The following is a 20,804-nucleotide window of genomic DNA, read 5'->3' on the forward strand; positions in this document are numbered from 1 at the left end:
ACACGACGTGGATAAGTCATTTGAATAATTTGAATGAAGAAATAATAATATGCATTAAATACATTAAAGATACTTAATTGTGATATAGTCTTATATTCAGACAACTAAGAAACAATTAGTACACTAGAATTTATACTATGTTTCTTAATAAATGTTTTCTTGAAATTAAAAAATAAAAGATAATGTTCTTAAAAATTTATGATACTTGTTATTTCACTTCTTAAACTTATTAATATTAATATATATATATATATATATATATATATATATATATATATATATATATAAATGTACAATATAAATAATTATATTATTTTATCTTATATTTGAAATGAAAATAATAATTAATATCCAAATTAAATTTATTTTAACTAATGTATCTATTGTTATAAATATTAATAAAATGTAATGTGATAAAACTTGTTAATTGTACAAATATAATGTCAGAAAAATATTCGTAATACTTGCAATAATACACTTGTTTGTTAACAATACATGTCATAAGAACTATAATAAATGTCATAAGATGTTCTTGCATATCTTGAGTACATTTATCGCCTATACTAGTCAAGAAATAATAATAGTCCAAATATTTTTTATTCAAATGTATAATTAAAATTATCGCTATATTATATATATATATATATATATATATATATATATACATATATTAAAAAACGAAAGAAAAACATATACATAAATAAAATTCCGATATGGAAGAAATTTACTTTATAAATACAGGGACATCTTTAAATACTTTACTCAACCATTCAATTTTCAATGCATACATAGAATACGAGAATATTGGATACGCGCATTGTACAGGAGTTTCATCAGGTCTTGAATCTAGTTTGTCCTTCGAAAAAGAAAAGCAAGACAAAAACGAGACTGGCTTGGTAAAGAAATCAAGAACAAACTAAGAAGCCTACGAAGTATACAGTTGAAGAAGCTCGAAAGAAAGAGAAAGACGAGAGAGAAAGAGAGAGAGAGAGAGAGAGAGAGAGAAGAATATCGCGATGCAACAGTCAGGTAGGAAAAGACACACAGATGCATAAAAAGAGACAAAGAAAGAAGAGAGGCTGCACAATGCAATTGTACACAGAAAATTTTGCGATAGTATAATTCTTTAGAGTAAAAAGTAAAAGGAAAAAATTATAAATATCTTATATACAATTGGCGAATAATAAGCGCAATAAAAATATGCCCATAAAACTGAAAAAATAAAACGCCTTGTGAGCTGCTGAATTATTTCTATGCACAAACGTATATCACTATAATTGGCAATGTATTTTAGGCTCTTGTAAGCCGAAAATCCGTCGATACGCACGTCTCGTCTTATATTTATAATGCACACAGCGATTTTGCGTCATATATCACTTCCGCTGGAACTTCTTGGAATCTATAGAGAAGCTTCACATATGAATATCAGATCAGCAAAAATTTGTCACTAAAAGACGAAACCTTTTCGAAATTCAGATGGGGCTGATAATTTGACGAAAAAGCATGGTTTCCCACGGCAAGGAAGAGCATGCATCAGAACAAAGACGGAGTAATGAAAGGCAGCAGCTAAAGAAGAGGGAAGATAAAAAGTGAGTAAGACTGTGAGAGAGGAGAGAGAGGAGAGAGAGAGAGAGGGAGAGAGAGGGAGAGGGTAATACAACTTAAACACGTGGAGTTGCCGAGCACTGGTCTCTATCCCTTTTCTTTGTCTCTCTCACTCTCTCTCTCTCTCTCTCTCTCTCTCTCTCTCTCTCTGTCTTTCCGTCTGTTTCGCTCTCGCTCGTTCGGTCTGGAGTTCGGAAACGATGTCAGTGTACGCGCGCTGGTCAACAGCAGCGCACACGCGTTCCATCTGCGAATTCATACGCGCACGCGAAGCCGGTTGAGTAGTGCGTAACTCCGGTGCCAAGAATTTCGAGTGATGTTGTAACGGAGATATAACCGAGGTGGTTCGTATTTCGGGCCTTGATAATGACGAATGATCCGAGAGAATGAAAGAACTTTGATATTCTTGGCAATTGCGAAGTGACAGCTTAGCTTGCCAATTAGATGTCAAGAGGCTGAGAGGATTCTGCGACATCGCGTTAGTATCTTATACTTGTATGTAAATGAGTAGTCTATATAGGATGAGTCATTTAGGTATTTATCGATCTATCCTTACATATAGATTTATATTTATCTAATAATATGATATTCTTAAAATATATGATTTATGAGGGTTTGAAGGTGCATTTTACGAGCTTTTATCGATTAATAATTTTAATGATTTCACTGTGCAATTTAATTACATAGGAATAATGTTCGTTATGCCTATTCATATAAATTAAATTGATTTATAGCTCAGTTTAAATTAATAATTTGTCGTCGTATATTAAGCCTTTAGAAGTATTAATTCGTAATCTATAATTTGTGCTTAATTTTTAAAAATTACTCTATAAATTATTAGTTGGACTACATAAATAGAAATATATTTATGAATTAATTGTAAATATGTAAAATATGTATATATATATATATATACGTAGATATAACTATAATGTAAAAAAATTGCATCTTACGTCGGTTTTCAAACTAAAATCATAACATTATTTATTATTTTTATAATTTTTACTTATTTATAAACAAGTATTTGAATTTTTAATAGAATGTGAATATTAAGGGGAGAATTAAATTTTTAAAATAAACAAGCTAGACCAACGACTTCGGGTACACCGAAGAATACAACAAAAAAACGAAATTTAAATGGTCTTTAAGGAAAAAGAAGAAAAGAACAAAAAATGTGACGTATCACAAAGTACATAAGGGTAAATTTACAAAAACAGAGGAATGGCTCAGTTTCGTTGCGTGCTTCTTTTGTCTCTCTCTACACTGTTGTATATAAGCGCTGTTCTGAGTGATGTCCTCCAAGCGAGTCATCAAAATCATCAGATTCATCAGCATCATGGATTTACCCACCGTCATCGAGTAAGAATGTTAATTGATCGTTGATTATAATATCACGTGCTTTTTTATTTAAAAAATTAAACTAAATGGTTCATTAACTAAATCACATTAATTATTCGGTAAACTATGTATATTTAACTTCTATGCACTTAAACAATATCAACTTCCTACATGCTAAATTCACAGAATTCATCATGTTTCTAAGTTTATTTAAGCAAGTACTTTCTACCGGAAATTTTCAAGTACATAAACCAGTTGCTTGGCGTCACCTATTCACTCTAATTTAAGCAAAATATCGCGAAATTCGATTGATTTATATTGTAAAGACCTTTATTGAAATTAGCAATAAAAAATATACATATGTGCTTAAAAGAAATAGAAAAGAATTAACAAAATTTTTCGAAAATAAAATTCAATATAAACCATTTTCCATAGTATCTACATAGACATTGCACGGAATAACAAAAAATTGTTACCTACATTCTACATCCAATTTATTATAAGAAACGAGAAGGCTTATATGTATTTTTAGTAAATTTTGAGAAAATAACATAGTCCACTCGCGATATTTAAAAAATATAATTGTAATAAAAATTAACAGACGCTTACAACAAAAATACCTAATGAATCGATCTATACATCAACGGCCAACCTATAAAGTTATTTAGAGACGTCAGAGTCCTTACATGCATTTGAGGATGCTTTATTACGTTACGTATAAAAGTTTATCAACGCAGCATTTTGCTTTTTAATATTTTATGACTTTTATGATTTTACTTCGCCGTAATCGAACGCACAGCATTTAAATGCCTCATTACTTGCCTTTGAAAAGGAATATCAACTAAAGCTTGAATGAGATTATTGATATTAAAATCTCGATACCAGTGTTGTTATCGCATAAATATCTCCTTTAAATTTAAAAAATTAAACAACCTCTTCAAGGACCATCTTGGCCATCAAACTTGATAACAAAATAAATATTAACAATCGGAAACTACACACACCCACACACATCTAACAAGCAAGCTCAATACAACGAAAACTTGATAACCGTTATCCAATAAATAGAACAACCAGTCCCTCGCCATTCCCTCTCCTCAGACGATTTTACGGAGGTATGGTGCTGATTAGCCTTGACATCCACTAAGTATGAATCATACGCAGCCACAGAATCCAAACCCGTTGAGTTGGTCACCGCGGCATGGCGAACATGCGACTTTGTATGCGCACAGCCGACACAATCATGAATCTCAGCGACGCGAGTCGCGTCTTCTTACCTACCGGAACGAGCCTTCGCCGGCGACGAGGACGACGACCACGATGACGACGTCGACGACGAAGACGACGACTATGACGACGTCGCCAAGTGCGAGCAAAGTTATTTCGTATGAACCCGCGCGTCAGGATATACACTGGCAACAGCAGCATCAGCGATCCATCAATTCCAGTGCCATTGATTACAGCAAGTATCAGTCGGGGTGAGTAGATCTTGCATTGAGTTGATCTTATTAAGCGTGAATGCGTGTAGTAAATTTCTTTATCAGTCCGCGGCTCATACGTTGTACGTATATATTGGGAATGATTTCGCATACTATAAGCATGTAATTCATTATTACCGAATGTTAGAGAAAGTTAAGCGAACGATGATCATGTTTGAAATGTAAGGATCTATCGGGTATATATTGGTCGGATATTATGGGGAGGTTTTTGACTATTTCAAAAAAACATTTCATAACTATGAATCAAAGCTTTATAAACAGCAATAGAAAGTGAAAGCGATGCAGTTACGTTTCGCATACTTTCCGGTATTGGGTAAACACCAATCTAAATACAAATCGTATCTTTGTTATGCTAATTGTACGTAAATAGGCAAAACGTATAAAAGACCGTTTTCAAATAATGTATGAAATTAATAATTTTCTATTCTTATAATATATAAAGAATAATATTGAGAGAAAATTTATTATTAATATATATTAATATAAGTATTTTCATAAGTTTCAGACATTTTATAATGGCGATTGGAAGAAGTTTTAACTGTACAATTATTACATCTTCTGAACGCTGAGACATGGTAACAGAAAGTTGTTGGGAGAATTTAATTAATAATATCTTTAGATATTAATAAATGCTGTTCTTTCGATTAACGTTAAAGATTAATTGAATTTTAGAAAACGAATCATCGGCGATCAGATTTTTTCCCAAATCATTTGTCCCATCCAAAGCCTTACAACTCCAAAGTACATATAGTTTTACAAACGAAATATGACTTATAGTGTCTTTTTTGTTAACATGAAGCCATGTATATTGTTAAAAATCTATGTAAAAAGATATTTTAGCTTTCTTTTAATTAGCTTTTAAAATCAATTACACTCATGCCACATATGAACTTGTAATATAGAAAATTAAATAATCTAACGTGAAGTTTTCTTAACCTATTTAGAACAATAATTTAAACTACCCACTTAAATAATTAAAAGTTAATAGTAAGGATATTCATTTTAAAATATTACCTACTAATTAATATTATTCATTTTTTCATGATTAGAATTTAAACATTATAATTATTATTAATTAATAAAATCAACCCGACCACTTTGAGGCATTTTAAGTACGAAATAATAATACAAGAGACACGGATTTTACTTTTTAATCAAACTACATTGAACGTTTATGTTTAAAATATTTATAATATACATTTATGGTATGTAATTTATTTGGATACTTTTAAAAAGTACTTGACAATAATAAAATATTAGCTTAACAATATTGAGACAAAGGATAACTTACAATCTATACTCGATGTAGCAGAATATAACTTTAAGAATAATATGACAATCGTAAACGGTATTTTTACTTGAAATTTATAAATTTATAAATTTATAAATAAATAAATAAATAAATAAATAAATACTATTTTATTTAATAAGATTAAATTAGAATACTTCCACGCCGTGATAATACGAATGAAAATATAAATAGCGTACAATGATAGCGTATAAAATACAGAATAAAGTGAAATTTATCGTCAATCAAACGTTCGAGTTAGCCGAATAAATAAGCAAAAGTGTGCGAACGATTTGTTTCAGCGCTAACGATCGTTTTGACTTAATTTATGTTGAAAGTGCAGATCATTTCTTAATCAACGTTACGATTGAAAATATCCGTGGCAGTGCATTTAACGAAAACCGGTCTCGTGGAAGTTTACCGTCATCGTAAACTTAATCGATTTTTCATTCATGAGCCTGATTTGGTCTTCAAGACATCCGAAGTCTATCATAGTACACTTCGTAAAGTTAATTTTTATAAGATATGACAAGAAGAAAATTTAGTCTCGTATAGGCAGCCTTTGTTTACAATGGCAATATTGATTTAAGTTATTTAATGACAATGTTGAATTCGTTTATTACATTAGTTATTGAAATTACGAATTACTATCAATTAATTGAAATTAACAGTGTTGGTTATTTACGTATTTTATTGACGTATTTTAAGGGTAATTTATTTAAAAATCATATTAAATAAATTTTCTTCTAAGTAATAACATAATCATTATATTTTTTTTACTTTTTAATCCAAGATTTTCTTTAACATAATGGCCACAATTAATGGCGCGGAAAAGATAATATTTGTATTTAAAATTTCCATTATTGGACAATTTTCTTAAATTTTTTAATATTAATTAGCGGAGTATTTGTTATAAATAAATTAATCGTCATGGCTAATATTAACGTTGGCAATTCCCAAATTTTCAATAATATCTAATATTAAATATGGTAACTGTAATGAGAATTATTGATGAAGGATAAAAACTCTATCCTCCATTGTTTTAACACTTTGTGAATGCAAGAAATTTTTTCAGATGTCAAATTAATTTAAAATAACGCGATATTAAAAATATTATAAAGTATGTCAACGCAAAAATCATTCGCACCAACGCACATCTGTATTTTGCAGCTAATTGAAACGAGCGAACGGCTGTTCAATAATAATTATTTCATCCGTCAATCAATAACTTATTATATCTGCGTATATCGAAATAAGGGAAGGCGATAAATCAAAACTGCGCTTCTAAATTCCGCATTAATATTTGATAGGAACATGCTATCTTGCTCTACGACAATATTCTTTTGTGTTACGTTTGTGTTGACGAGAACTCCCGTGCCACTTGTTGTATAAAAGATTGAAAACTTGTCTATGCAGATAAATGCAAAACGACTCGCCAAAGTACTCTTGGTTCGTTATAATTTATGATTACTATTTCCAAAAATGCTTTTGTATTAATATACAAGGACTGCATATACGTGAATATAGAATCTACCTTCGATTCTAAGGCTATTTTAATTTTATTTATTATTTGATGCTTTTGGACTACACTATAAATGATTTAAAATATTAATATACACACACACACACACACACACACACGCATATATATATATATCAAAATAATAAAATATAGAGATTTCAGACAATATGAAAAAAATATTACATGTGTTAAAATATAATTATAGCATATTCTTATTCGCATTATAGCCATATTTATATTATTTTAATTAAAATAAAAATAATTAAATTGAATCTATTATGTTAAATAATCAATGCATTAAATAAATTAATGCAATTGATAATAAAGAATAAATAACATCTTTGATTTAAAGTTGACAATGAGTATGTAATGGCTCATACAATGATATTAATATGTGTGATATACAAAATCATATAACAAAATAAAGATTTAAATAATAAATGCCAATGTTGGTAAAGTAAAATTCAGTCATGTTATTTTGTAGATCGATAGAATTTTTGTATCAAGACACATTACAAGTATAGAGCAACTTACATGTTAATTCTATTTCATTTCAATGAAAAATTTTAATATTAATTTCAATATTAAATTAGTTTAATATTCTTCATACATTATAATTTAAAGGCATTTATTTTTATATCTTTCATACATTATAATTCGTTACTTAAAATTTTTAAAAGCTATAATGACTAATTTTGTTATTTTAAATAATTGATAATAAAGTACATAAATAATAAAAACGAATTTTTTTATGATAATAACTGATTATAAATTTTCTTCTAAAACATTTTTTGTATGATACAAAAATTCATTCTATTCATCATATTCCAAATTATAATATATCGATTTTATATTATAGCACTGACTTTTCATAATGTACGTAATGGATAATAAGCATCGTTAAAATTATTTATGATTTTAAGAAAATTTACCTTTTATTATATCAGGTTAGCAAGACAAAGAAAAAGTATATATATATATATATATATATATATATATATATATATTCACATGGATATATAAATTTATGATATATTTAGAAGTGTAAAACAGTAATTTGATTTCAAGTGCTTAGCTTGATAAGGTATGAAATAGAATTGCGTAAGATATAATAGCTATGTGTGCGTCATTAAATTTTTGTCGATCCCAAAATTGTCGTTTAGATTATTTGTCCGTTAAATGATGGATGATAAGAGTTGCGAAATAATCTATGATTTTAAACATATAATATACACATGTCTCGGTAATTATAAGTACGAAACTATCATAACAAATGGATCTTGTAAAGAGAAAATTTCCCATTGCATTATTTTATTCATATGAAGTACGAAATAATGATGTAATACTAATTGAAGTGTAAGCAAGTCGAGTCTATTTATGTAAGCAATTATTAACCACTGTGCCCTGCCCTAACAAAAAATATTTTTTCAAAAGCGAATCGTAACTAGTGATATTGGATGATAAAATCCAATAGAATGGACAATGTAAAAGCAATAAAATTGCAATATACATTTCATACACAGTTACCAAATACTTACTATTTGATAACCTTCGAAATATTAAATAAGAAAGACATTATAACGATCTAATACATTGCTATAATATCAGCAATATTACATGTATTTTAAACTGATATTATTATGCAAAAAATTTTAGCCAATAGGCCAATAATACTTGTTAATAAGAGAAAATTTATCACGTTATGCAATATATAAATGTATTAGCTTTCGCTTTTCATAATCAATTCTAAGTTATGATCGAAAGTGATGAGTATTTCTTACTATCGCTATTTATTTGTGTAATTATATAAGAGCAAATTATAAAAATATTGAAAAAGATAACTCGGAAAGTAATGTCATAAGCAGAATTTCATTTTAGTCGTATTAAAATAAAAATATACATTATAAATTAATTATTTTATTCTAATAAATATAAATTAATAATTATTCATTATACACATACGTGTGTGTGTGTGTGTGTGTGTGTATGTGTGATTTCGAAGTAGCTATTAAAACTCGACATAATATTTGATTAATTCAATTGATGCGATGTAATTTTCAATTTTACAAATTCCAATAATTAATTTTTATTTATTTTTATACTTATTATGTTTGTCAAATATATATGTATAAAATAAATTAGTTAAAATATTTCTATTTTATAATCAAATATCTCTATAATATGACATACTTACGAGAGATGGCAATTAAATTAAAAAAATTTAGCTACTTTAATAGAGTATCTACTATATTTTCATAGACATGGAAACTAGGAATTTGCCAGGTGAAACTGTGTAATTGTTCTGTCGAAGAATCTTAATTTTATCCATATATACTGACATAGATAACTTCATTATAACAGAAAACATTTAATATAATATACTATAATTACTAGTTTTATGTTCGCAAACAAAGTCAGAATTGGTAATATAATACACAATAATTTGAAAATTTTAATGCGCCTTAAGTAATTTTCCTATAACTGAAATATCCCAGCTATTTAGCTGTAGTTTACGAAGTATACTTTAATCTTATAATGAAGAAAGTAGAATATTAAGATTTAGTTTTATGAATGTTAAATGCGATTACCGTACATTTGAATTCAGTGAAATAAAGATATAATATTTGCGGTGAAATATTAAGGTGTGCAAATAAGTAAATTGTAAGTGTTACATTACATTGATTGCAGGTAACATGTTTTAAAAATTAAAAATTTAATGCTATTGAATTATCTATTAATTTAATTGTCCTCGTATTAAATGACATTAATATCTACATAATTACAATGCATCATTAACTAATATCATGAGATATTTCTCTGCACAAACAAAAAATAAATAAAAATTAATCTCGTATTCTTCTTCTTAAATTTTTCAGTTCAATTATGTAACATACTCGAGCCAGTGTTCGTTCGCGAAAGTACTCTTGACAAAAGTTTAATACCATCTTCATACTCGTTTTATCAAAAATATTACATTCAATTTGTTATATGAAATTAATGACAAAGTTGTTTGGAACTGAAATAGGAGTACCCAGATTAAATTGTCCATTCCTAGCGATCGCTTTTCACCAACTTTGAATTAAATTTCCATTTTCGCTTTAAATTGCAATTGAAGTCAAGTTAAAAGACCATTCTAGTAGAATTATTACAATTTTATATTAGATCACGGATAGCCCTATCCTTCCTGGGGCAGTGAATTTAAGTAAAACAACTATTTTAATTGCGCTACCGTCTTATGATCACCCACGTACGATTCACTTTAATAAAGCGAGAGGATAAACCACAGGCCGGAAATAGAGCCGATTTTCGGCATTTCGTGCGCGACGTTCGAGCCTTGAGAGTGTCCATGCGTCAATGCGTGCGTGCGTGCGTGCGTGCGTGCGTGCGTGCGTGCGTGCGTGCGTGCTTGCTTGCTTGCTTGCTTGCTTTCTTGCTTGCTTGCAAATATGTGGGCGGGTTCCCGCGCATACTCGTGCGTAGGCAGGAAGAAGTTCGTATGCGGGCGTTCAACCCTTTTACCACAATTCGGAAGGTGCACGTGCGTCTTCTTGTTAGAGTTGCGCTCACTCTGAACTCTAAATATAAAAGGGCATGTTACGTTACCACTATGATCATTCCGCCAAAGAATAAGATACATTTTGAGATTCTAAATACGGATATACATATGAGTGTCCTGTTAAATCGTGGCAATCCAATTGAAATGAAATTCTCTTTACCAGCGAGCTCTCTCGACTATGAATTCGAGCGGTTATTCCAAATATAAATGCGTATAATGATGTTGAAATTGGACGTTAAAGTTGGAATGAATTTTCAACACCATTAATCTAAACAACACTAAATGAATAGATTTTTGTATTTATACTTTAATGATTGGGTAAGAAATTTCATCGAAAAAAATATATATGATCCTTTATATAATATGTTAGTTAACTGTAATACACGTCAAGATTACGTTCCCATGTGATAGAAATATTCTTTATTTTAACAGCAAGGGGAATATATTTTTAACATTATACAGTTCTATTGTAATAAGCCGAGTTCAATCATTGCACAATTGTCAAACCTATAAATTCTATTATAATAATCTTAAGGCCATTTTTAAGTTATATAAATGAAAGGATAACAGTTCGGTCCTGAAATGACTATTACAATCTCGTTGCGCTGATATATACATAAGAATATTTCTACTTGTCCATACGATCCTACGGAGTTCCTTTTTTTCTTGATTTTGACTCTTGAAAATTTACGGTTGATTAAAAGCCATTAAAATTAAAAACCAATGCATAGCAGAAGATAAATATGCGTGACCTAAGAGGTAGAATATATTAATTTTATGATATATGTCTACTAGTTCAGGAATCTACGTTGTCGAGTTGTTTGTTTGTAAATCACAGCAGAACCGATAGAGACTAAGGATATTAGATCCACAGACTTGTTGAACGTCTAATCGTACACAACTTAACATTATGGATTGAAAAAGTTGGCGACTTAAAGCACATCTTCAAGCATCAAAGATAATACTATCGATTTTCTATTTTCATAGATTTGTCTGTCTATTTATCTGCCCGTCTGTTTGCTCACTCGTCTGACTATCCACCCATCTGCCTTTCTTTATTCTCCCCTATCTCCTGCTCATTATTTTCCTCAACTGTACTTAACTGTATTTTCGTAAAAAAATAAAGAGTCTAACTGTGTACGAGTGTGTATGTATTATCCATATTGACGCGAAATGAAGTATGATATAAAAATTAATGAGAGACTTGTTTACATTTGTCGTTCGATAACGAATAAGTAATTATATAAATACATAAAGCTAAATAACGAATTTGACGATCTTTGTATCTCGTGTATCTGAACAACGAGAAAGAACAGAGAGAAAAGAAGAAAATACACGAATGAAAGAATTTTATGTTTATATACTTAAAAAAAAAAAAAACTCCATTTACATGGATAGCAAATATGTGCATGTATTTGGTTCTGCAATTCAAATTCAAAAGCCGAACACTAAAGTTCTAGAGGTTGCAATTCGTAATTTCAGTACTTGTTCTAGCAGATGCTTTATATATATATATATATATATATATATATATATATATATATATATATATATACATTTCTACTGTATTGTAAATGTATTATTTCGCAGGCGTCAGTTGCTGGAACACGAGATATATGTCGAGACGCTTATGGTTTGCGAGATTGGAAATTAGTTGAGTTAGATATACACCGCGGGTTGTTTATGCAGATTTTTAATTGGTATGGCAGTAAGCACAGATAAACAAATGGTTAACATAGTAATAAGCGTGATACGTTATAAATTATATAAAAAAACAAATTACATTTTAAGAATATCATTGTACAAGAAGAAATCACAGAAGCGAATATACAACCGGAAATTGTATTCGGAACATTAGTTTTCATGACAGATGCTTTTCTAACAAAACTAACAATTCCACTAACAATTAAATTACATTACTTTTTACATTAAAATTCACATATTTGTTAATGGCTTCTTAATTTACTATATATTATTTTTATATCCAAGTAATAAGATATGTTAGCTCTTATTCAATAATTCAACACGCAATATATCATCGGTAGTTCCTTATTTTTATATAATTTTCTGTAGATTACACAACGCTTTAATTTTATAAGACACGCTGTTATATTATGTCATATGCTAAATAATATCTGAGAATTCTCAAATCAAACACAAAGGATCTTTTAAATAGAATTGATAGTCGGTAAAACTTGATGAATGTAAGATATTATTTCAAATATTAAAAATTATTTATATTATTTTCAATTGCCCTTAATAAAATATATTGGATAAATAATACTTATATCGCTGTATACTTATTCATGAGTAAGGCTCGTAATAATTCATTCATATATATTTACGTGTAATGTAGTTGCATAATATAAAATAGGTTAACATTTATTATTCTATAAATGATCAAATGTATTGTAAATGGAACAAAATGAATAAATAATTTTAAAGTATTGTCGTGACTTTAGCAAGGGGAGCAGTAAGAATAATTATTTTTTCTTTTCATTCAATTGTATTATTTTTGTAACATTAAAAAATTCTATCCTCATATTCTTACTTTCCTCTATAAAATAATGCTCTATAGTTTATGTTGAATGCAGCTTATTTCATCATATGACATCTGTCAGTTTTATTCGATCATATTTAAACATTTTGTCTTTTATTTTATTTAGTTTATTTTCCTTGCATATATTTTGTATACATTTTTTTGTATAGATTTTATTTTCGTTGATGTTAATTTTATTTAATCTAATACTATCTTATTAAAGTATTTTGTAAGTGCATGCTTTTTTTTTCACTTTTCCGATTAAATACAATAAGAATTTTTTTGGATATTTTTTCGTACATAAAACAATTAATTAAATGCTTCGTATACACTCACATCGTATTATCTTAACAATCATCAAATATTCAAAAAATATATATATTTTATAGTGATAGTATTTCAAATAATGTTTTATTGAATTGCAATAGTTTATTTAAGAATAGTATTTGTATTATTAAATTTGTATTATTATTATACCATATTGTATTTTATATGTACATCTGCTAAAAATATATAAAATCTATGAAATAAAATTATTAAATAATTTTATTAAAATGTTCCTTCAACGTGTTAATTTAATAATAATAAATATTTAAAAAATGTATATTTTTACCTAATAAAACAGTATCCACTAATTTAATAATTTAAACATCATAAATTCATATTTTAATTGTCATTTAAGTTATATTATTAATAAAAGTTATAACTAAAGACTGTACTAAACAATTAACCAGGAATATATTAAAAAATGCAAATACTTAGATTTCAAAATATTTATATAAAATTTACGTTATAAGATAACATGTTGTATTTGTGCTATTCAAACATAATATGAAGCAGCATTATTATTTAAAGTAATTTTCTATGCCTTCTTCTTCTGCACTCAATCATCCTAGCCTGTTTTCTCCTCCAGTACACCCCTCCCCCCTCTTCCTCCTCCTCCTTTCACCACGTCACTCCACCCTCTTCACTCCATTCTCTATCTAACTATTCGCAATTGTCTGTCAAACCTTCACTCTCGCAATTCTTCATTATTTTTCTAACGTAACCGTCGTAGTTTTCATGCCTCTACTCCAGTCGGTAAAAATATGCCCATATATTCTAATTTATAGTTATGACTTTTTTCATGCTTTGTTATATTACTCCAAATCACGTTACTAATATAATTAATTAAATTTGTCATTCTCATTAATTTTTTTATTATTACATCAATTTTGTTAACTTATTTGCGTAATTTCAAACCAATATGCATTATTGAAAATATGTTTTAAATATACTCGACTAAAGCTCAATTTGTTACGAAAAATATATTTATGCGTATATAAGGGATTTTATAACTGATAAAAAATATTATTATTTATAGAAAATACTTATATTATATCGTTTATTTAATATAATTCTTACGATTCGCTAGGTCCGAGATCGGTGTATTTAATTTTTCCTTCAAATTGTATATATTTTATATGCATTAACACCAATGCCCTTCATTGATATATATCAAATATAATGAAGATATAGAAAACCTAAATAAAGAATTTTATCGCATTAATTCGAAAGGTTGTATATTTTAGATCATTAGGTCGCAATTATTGTTTAAAGATCTGATAATTAAATTGCTCTAACCTAACAATAAGGGAGGCAATAAAATAAAATAATAATAACGAATACAAATGTAAGAAATAAATATATTATCTTATTTAGCATATCACTAAGAAATTATTAGTAGTAATATTAAATAAAATATCGTATTTATTTTTTCACACTCATAAGAAAAATTCATAATAAATTAGGTAATTAAAGCAAAGCTTTAAATTCATCGCTAGTGGAAATATTTAGTATTTTTATTATTAATTTTGTATAATTTTATTTATACGCATTAATTGCGTGATATATACTGTATAATTATTGCTAGACACGGCTGAAAAAAATTAAACGAAATTATTATGCTTATTAAATCGATAAAACAAAACAAAAATAATTTTTTTTTTCTTTTTTTGTTGTTGTTTTTTTTTTTTTTTTTTTTTTTACAAACTGAAACGTACGTGTTACACGTTTAATGATAGGTTTAATCTAAAACCCAAGAGAGCTAGAAAATAAACATGCGCTAGATAGAAAGCGGCTTTCAAGCGGCTATTCAAGTCGGTTAAAAATTTTAAACGGTTGAATAATCTCGAATATCCAGAGATTAGCTTTACTCCAGCAGCCACAGAAATTTAAAGCATTAATGGATGAATGTAAATGTCAAGTTTACAGAGCCGTTGTAATAGAGATGGACACACTTGTCTTACACACCGGTTGAAGGATGAGCGAGTGGCAGGTGTCGCGTTCCCTTCGTCAGCCAAGTTGGCATTATTCGGTAAAGGATGTAAGGGGGAGGCGGATTAATCCGGGCCTCCATTCAAGTTGAATATTAGTATTTTATTAGTTATGTCGTGATGAGGGGAAGATGGTGGCTTAAAGTGGTGATGTTAATGAGTAAACAGCGACTTATGACTTATCCGTGACGATGAATTGCATTCCTCCTTCCTTACGGCTTATACGAACGCTCTATTGGATTACTCGATTTGCACACGATGAAAATTTATTGGGATTGTCATACGGGAATTGCACGTAATTGCTTAGCTCACTTTCCAGGCTCTGGGCTCGCTCGCATCGATGAAAAACTCTGCAGATATTGGTAATGGGCTATTGAATTTAATGAAAGTTGCATTCGCCATACCTTTCAATTAAATTCCTTTTGACATGTAGTTGCTTTAGTCGTTTACTTTAGCTGAGCAATTAACTTGTGAGTATCGACGAAAAATATTTTCCTGATAAACATCAGGATGGTACTCGACGCTGTATATGCCTCTTTTCTTTTATCTTACAAGCATAATACAACATTCAAATTACACAGTAGTATTTAAAGTTAAAATTGTGCGGATAATCTTAAGAAAACTTGTGCAGAGAACTTAAAATCTTTCAAATATTAAATTACATAATAGCACCGAACGTAATTCTACCGAACGGATAATAAGAAGCTTAAAATGCCTTACCTATTGTAAAATATTTATTTGCACGTGTATTATAATTATTAATTTCACCGTCTAAATACATATTTTTTATCTAAATACGGAAACTTCTTGATTTATAAAAATGATGTTTATTAAAAATTTGTTATTCTCTCCTTCCCATTAGAATACATAAGTATAATTAAGGCCTCAAATAATAATTCCAAACACACCTCTAACATTTGTAAAATTAACTTATCCTGCAAACTCTTACTCTCTTACGTATTACAAATAAATATTAATTATTTCGTTATAAATATTTCATGCTTTAATTGAAAATACTTACCTTCTAATCTCGAATATGATGTAATACTTTTTTTTTTTTTTTTTTTTTAATAAATGACGAATGAAAGCTCATCGTAAGAGAATCTACCAAAGGCAATCAATTAATCTCAGTCTTTATGGAAAAGTTTACTTCCTGCTTCATGAATTTAAATATGAAAACAAAGAATCAATAACACGCCCATACGTGTGAAAAATATGTACGATCGGATGGAAGATGACCTTCGCCCGATCATTTCACTGCTAATGCCTCATTGATTCACTGGCATACTTTGGCATAAAATAAACGGCGATATATCGAGGAAAATCCTTTAAAGCGCGCGAAAGAGTCGCGAGTCTCGTGCACATTGAAAATAGTTGATGTTGCAGAGCCCGTTCACCTTCGATAAAACGAAGCGCTCGTCCGGGTAAGAAACCTTTAAACAACGCGGCGGCATTTTTGTTTTTTGCTACAAGTTTTATGTGCATACGTGTATTTGTAAATGATGGAGTATCGATTTCATGCGCCGTCCGTTTTTAGAGCGGAAAAATAAGCAAAACATCGGCTCTGAAACTCATTTCGCGGAAGATCACGTTCGGCGGAAAGACGTGTAAGATGAATAATGGTGAGCATGTATTCCATGTGTCTTTCATCAAATTTTTGCGGCCATATAGAAATTTCCAGTTAATTACAAGCACTTGTCACTGCATTTGTCGCATATACAAATATATACATTTCATTATAAATATTATACTTTATAGTTTATCGATTATCATGCAGAATTTGTAAGATTAATACAAGCTAAATGCAGAGAGAAATTCGTATCGTTACGTTTATTTATTTATTGAGCTTTTACTGAATTGATAATTTTAGTATTAAATACCGTTTTTATATTCCTTTTTTCGAATAATTATTACTTATAATCTACGTCCTCTAAAATTAAATCAATATCAAGGCTTAGAATTCAACTGTGCATATTTATTTTTTATAATATTAAAAAACAGAAAACTTTAAACGTTTCGTTACAATAAATAATTTCCTAACAATATTAATAATTATTGATAAACACAAAATTCGATAGTAGAGAAAAGTCTTCTTTATTATCAGTGATCTTCAATGACGATTTCAATGACTGTATTTCAAAGATAGTTTGTTCCTTTCGAATAAAAAAATAAAATATATAATCCGATGCCATTTCCAGTATATTAATTGAAATTCTCTCTATTTAACTGACTAGAATTAATTCTGAAAATTATTTCGTTCAATTAATAATTTTCATACAACTATTTACCAATAAATTTATCGATAAATTTCTTTCCTCCTATTGTCATTCGATTAAGAAAATCAATTGTTATGATCAGTACTATGATCAGTACATTTTTATTCCCATATATAGAAATTCATATTATTCGTTAATAACTACATATAAATAATGTGAACAATATCAAGCGAGTAAAATAAAATCCAAAAAATCAAGTAGTTGACTAAAAATATATAAATTACTTAAAAGTTTTATTTCATTATTATCATTAAGTGGAGTTAGATTCGAACAATATAGTTGTGATTTTCATGTTTATCACTGATAAGCTAAAAACGAGTACCAAAGTTTTCACGGCACGTATTTTTATTACTTTCCCAGCTCTACAAATCTTTTGTATAAAATTTTAGAGAACCTCTTCACTATTTTACCGCACTCTAGTGACGTTATTCTAATGCTTTTATTAAAAAAAAAAAAAAAAGTCGTTTCATTGTGTGATTTACTCTGAACAAAGTCTCAACATTTTTTTTCACATAATGAAAACATACACATTTATACTAATGAGAAAATCGGATAGGAATAGTAATTTAACATATGAATCACCGGTACTAGCACTATCAGAAAATATAAAATATTTAATAGTTAACTAAAAGTTCACTCGACATTAAGAAATATCCTTTCTACGATACATTTTACTCCAAAAAGCCTGAAATTAAACTAATAATAAGTTGAAAGTTGTTCCTATATTTATTATTTCTAAAACGATTCTAGAAAAAATTATGACAAATATAGTAATGTTTTCCAGATTTTTATTTGGACATTCACAATTATTGGTCATATTTAATGAGCATCGATAATATTGATAAATTAGAAGGCTGCAATGAAAATTGACAAAACAAATACTAAAATAAAGTGAATCAATAGAAAATCCTTAAAAAAAAAAAAGTATTTTTACAGCCTTGTATATATTCAAATACTTTAAAGTGTTATTGTTTAACAAAAGTTTTGGCTATAAATCTCGAAAAATTTAAAATCAAATGCATATTACAAAAAAATGTGTCGTATTTCCAAAATTTAAAACAGCATTGACCAATCTATCACCAATCAGCTTAGAGGTTGATGATTTTGTAAGTTTATTGTCTACATCATGTCGAAACCCCGCAGAGAATGTTTGAATATTCTGTAAAATTGTCTGAAACATTGCATTAAAGCTTTCTTACGTCGTGATATAAAATATTTAGATTCGCAACTCTTAAAGTAATAAGCACATTAGAAGAAAATTGAACTTTAGCTCCGTCTACTTCCTCGATAAACTCAAGTTCTTGCAAATGTCCTATAATGTAACACCATACATTTTGTATTGTTTTTCAATTATAAAGACATATATCAAAAACTATTTATTATTTGAAAAAAAAAATATATTCATGTTATATATCTAGTGTTTTTAAAATATTGCACGAGATTGACTGTAATAGACAGAATTCTCATAATTCTAAATATTATCCGACTAATAATCACGAATAACAATGTCAAATTATAAATTCATTCATTTTATATGATTATGAGTTACATTTAATAAGTTTATTATATAAAATAAAAAAATTTATACTATATATAATACATAGAATTTTTATTATTACATAAAGAATTATATGCACGTATATAATTTCTAAAATTATTGAAAATTTTAGTAAATCTTCTTGACATTAATGTCAGTATATTGACAAGATTGACAAGATTGACAATAAATCTTGAATCATTGAAATTAATTATTTATTTGACAATCTAAGTATTTTTGCTACGGTAATTACAATTCAGTTTGGTCTAGTCAACTTGAATCATAACGTTCCACCTTCAATAATTTCTTAGTACTTGCCCGACTCTCATAATAAGTCAGTATATTGAAATTATAAATGCAATAATAGTTTTGCGCCTTCATAATACTGAGAATATTGCTAAATTATGACTCGTAAAATCGATGGACTATCATTGAGAGGGAAGCCACAGAACACCTGGAGCTTCTCGGAAGTTCCTACATATTTTATAAAAGAAAATATCGCTTAGCAGATTTACGACTGACCGGGAGACATTTTTACGTTTAAAGGAAAATATCTCACTAATAAAAATTTGCCAGAATAGCCCCAACGTTTTATTCATACAACCGACGGAGTCTGTATTTTAACCCTGAGTGTTTAGTAGTTGTATTTGCATACGTAACAGATGTTATTGGAAATGCATACTTTACGTGGCTCGATGAAATTTTTTTTACTAATAAAATCGGCTGGCTCTACTCAATAGTACCATACCATACTCAATGCAAACCACTATGGTATTTATTATTAATTGTAATTATTAACGTTAATTTTAAATTAATGCCCGTGGCATATATTTTTAAAATCATCAAACTCTAAAATAAAACACAATGACTTCAAGTAATATACCTGTGATAAATGTATAACTATATACATGTATATATATATATATATATATATATATATGTATATTGCATTGTGTATTAAAAAAACAAACAAAACTGAATAATATACTTTAATAACGAATATAACATTAAATTTATATTGAAATTCTGTAAAATAATTTCTCTACTGTTATTTGTATTAAAATACAAAATTAACCTTCTTCACAGATATGTAATTTTCTTATATTTAACAAGCTTTTACTGCGGCAAGTCTTTCTATCTTAATTCTCTCTCTCTCTCTCTCTCTCTCTCTCTCTCTCTCTCTCTCTTGAATTCTATTGTCTATTATTTTGATTTTTAAAACAAAAAATAAATTTTATATCAGTATAAATTTTTATTTTATTACCTATGTTATATAAATAATAACAATAGTATAAGCTAAGAATTTTATTGTAAAATTGTCTAAAGTCT

General features: G+C 28.2%; 1 long non-coding RNA gene across 1 annotated transcript; it reads left to right on the forward strand.

Annotated features, from left to right (window-relative positions):
• The first annotated feature begins 1,831 nt into the window (after positions 1 to 1,831).
• LOC105367463 (uncharacterized) lies at positions 1,832 to 4,421 on the forward strand. The gene is made up of 3 exons (XR_913063.1): positions 1,832 to 2,083; positions 2,645 to 2,964; positions 4,108 to 4,421. It is a non-coding gene; the product is annotated as an uncharacterized LOC105367463 (long non-coding RNA).
• The last annotated feature ends 16,383 nt before the right edge of the window (positions 4,422 to 20,804 follow it).

The sequence above is a fragment of the Ceratosolen solmsi genome, unplaced genomic scaffold (assembly GCF_000503995.2).
Source record: "Ceratosolen solmsi marchali unplaced genomic scaffold, CerSol_1.0 scaffold7, whole genome shotgun sequence".
Lineage (NCBI taxonomy): Eukaryota > Metazoa > Arthropoda > Insecta > Hymenoptera > Agaonidae > Ceratosolen > Ceratosolen solmsi.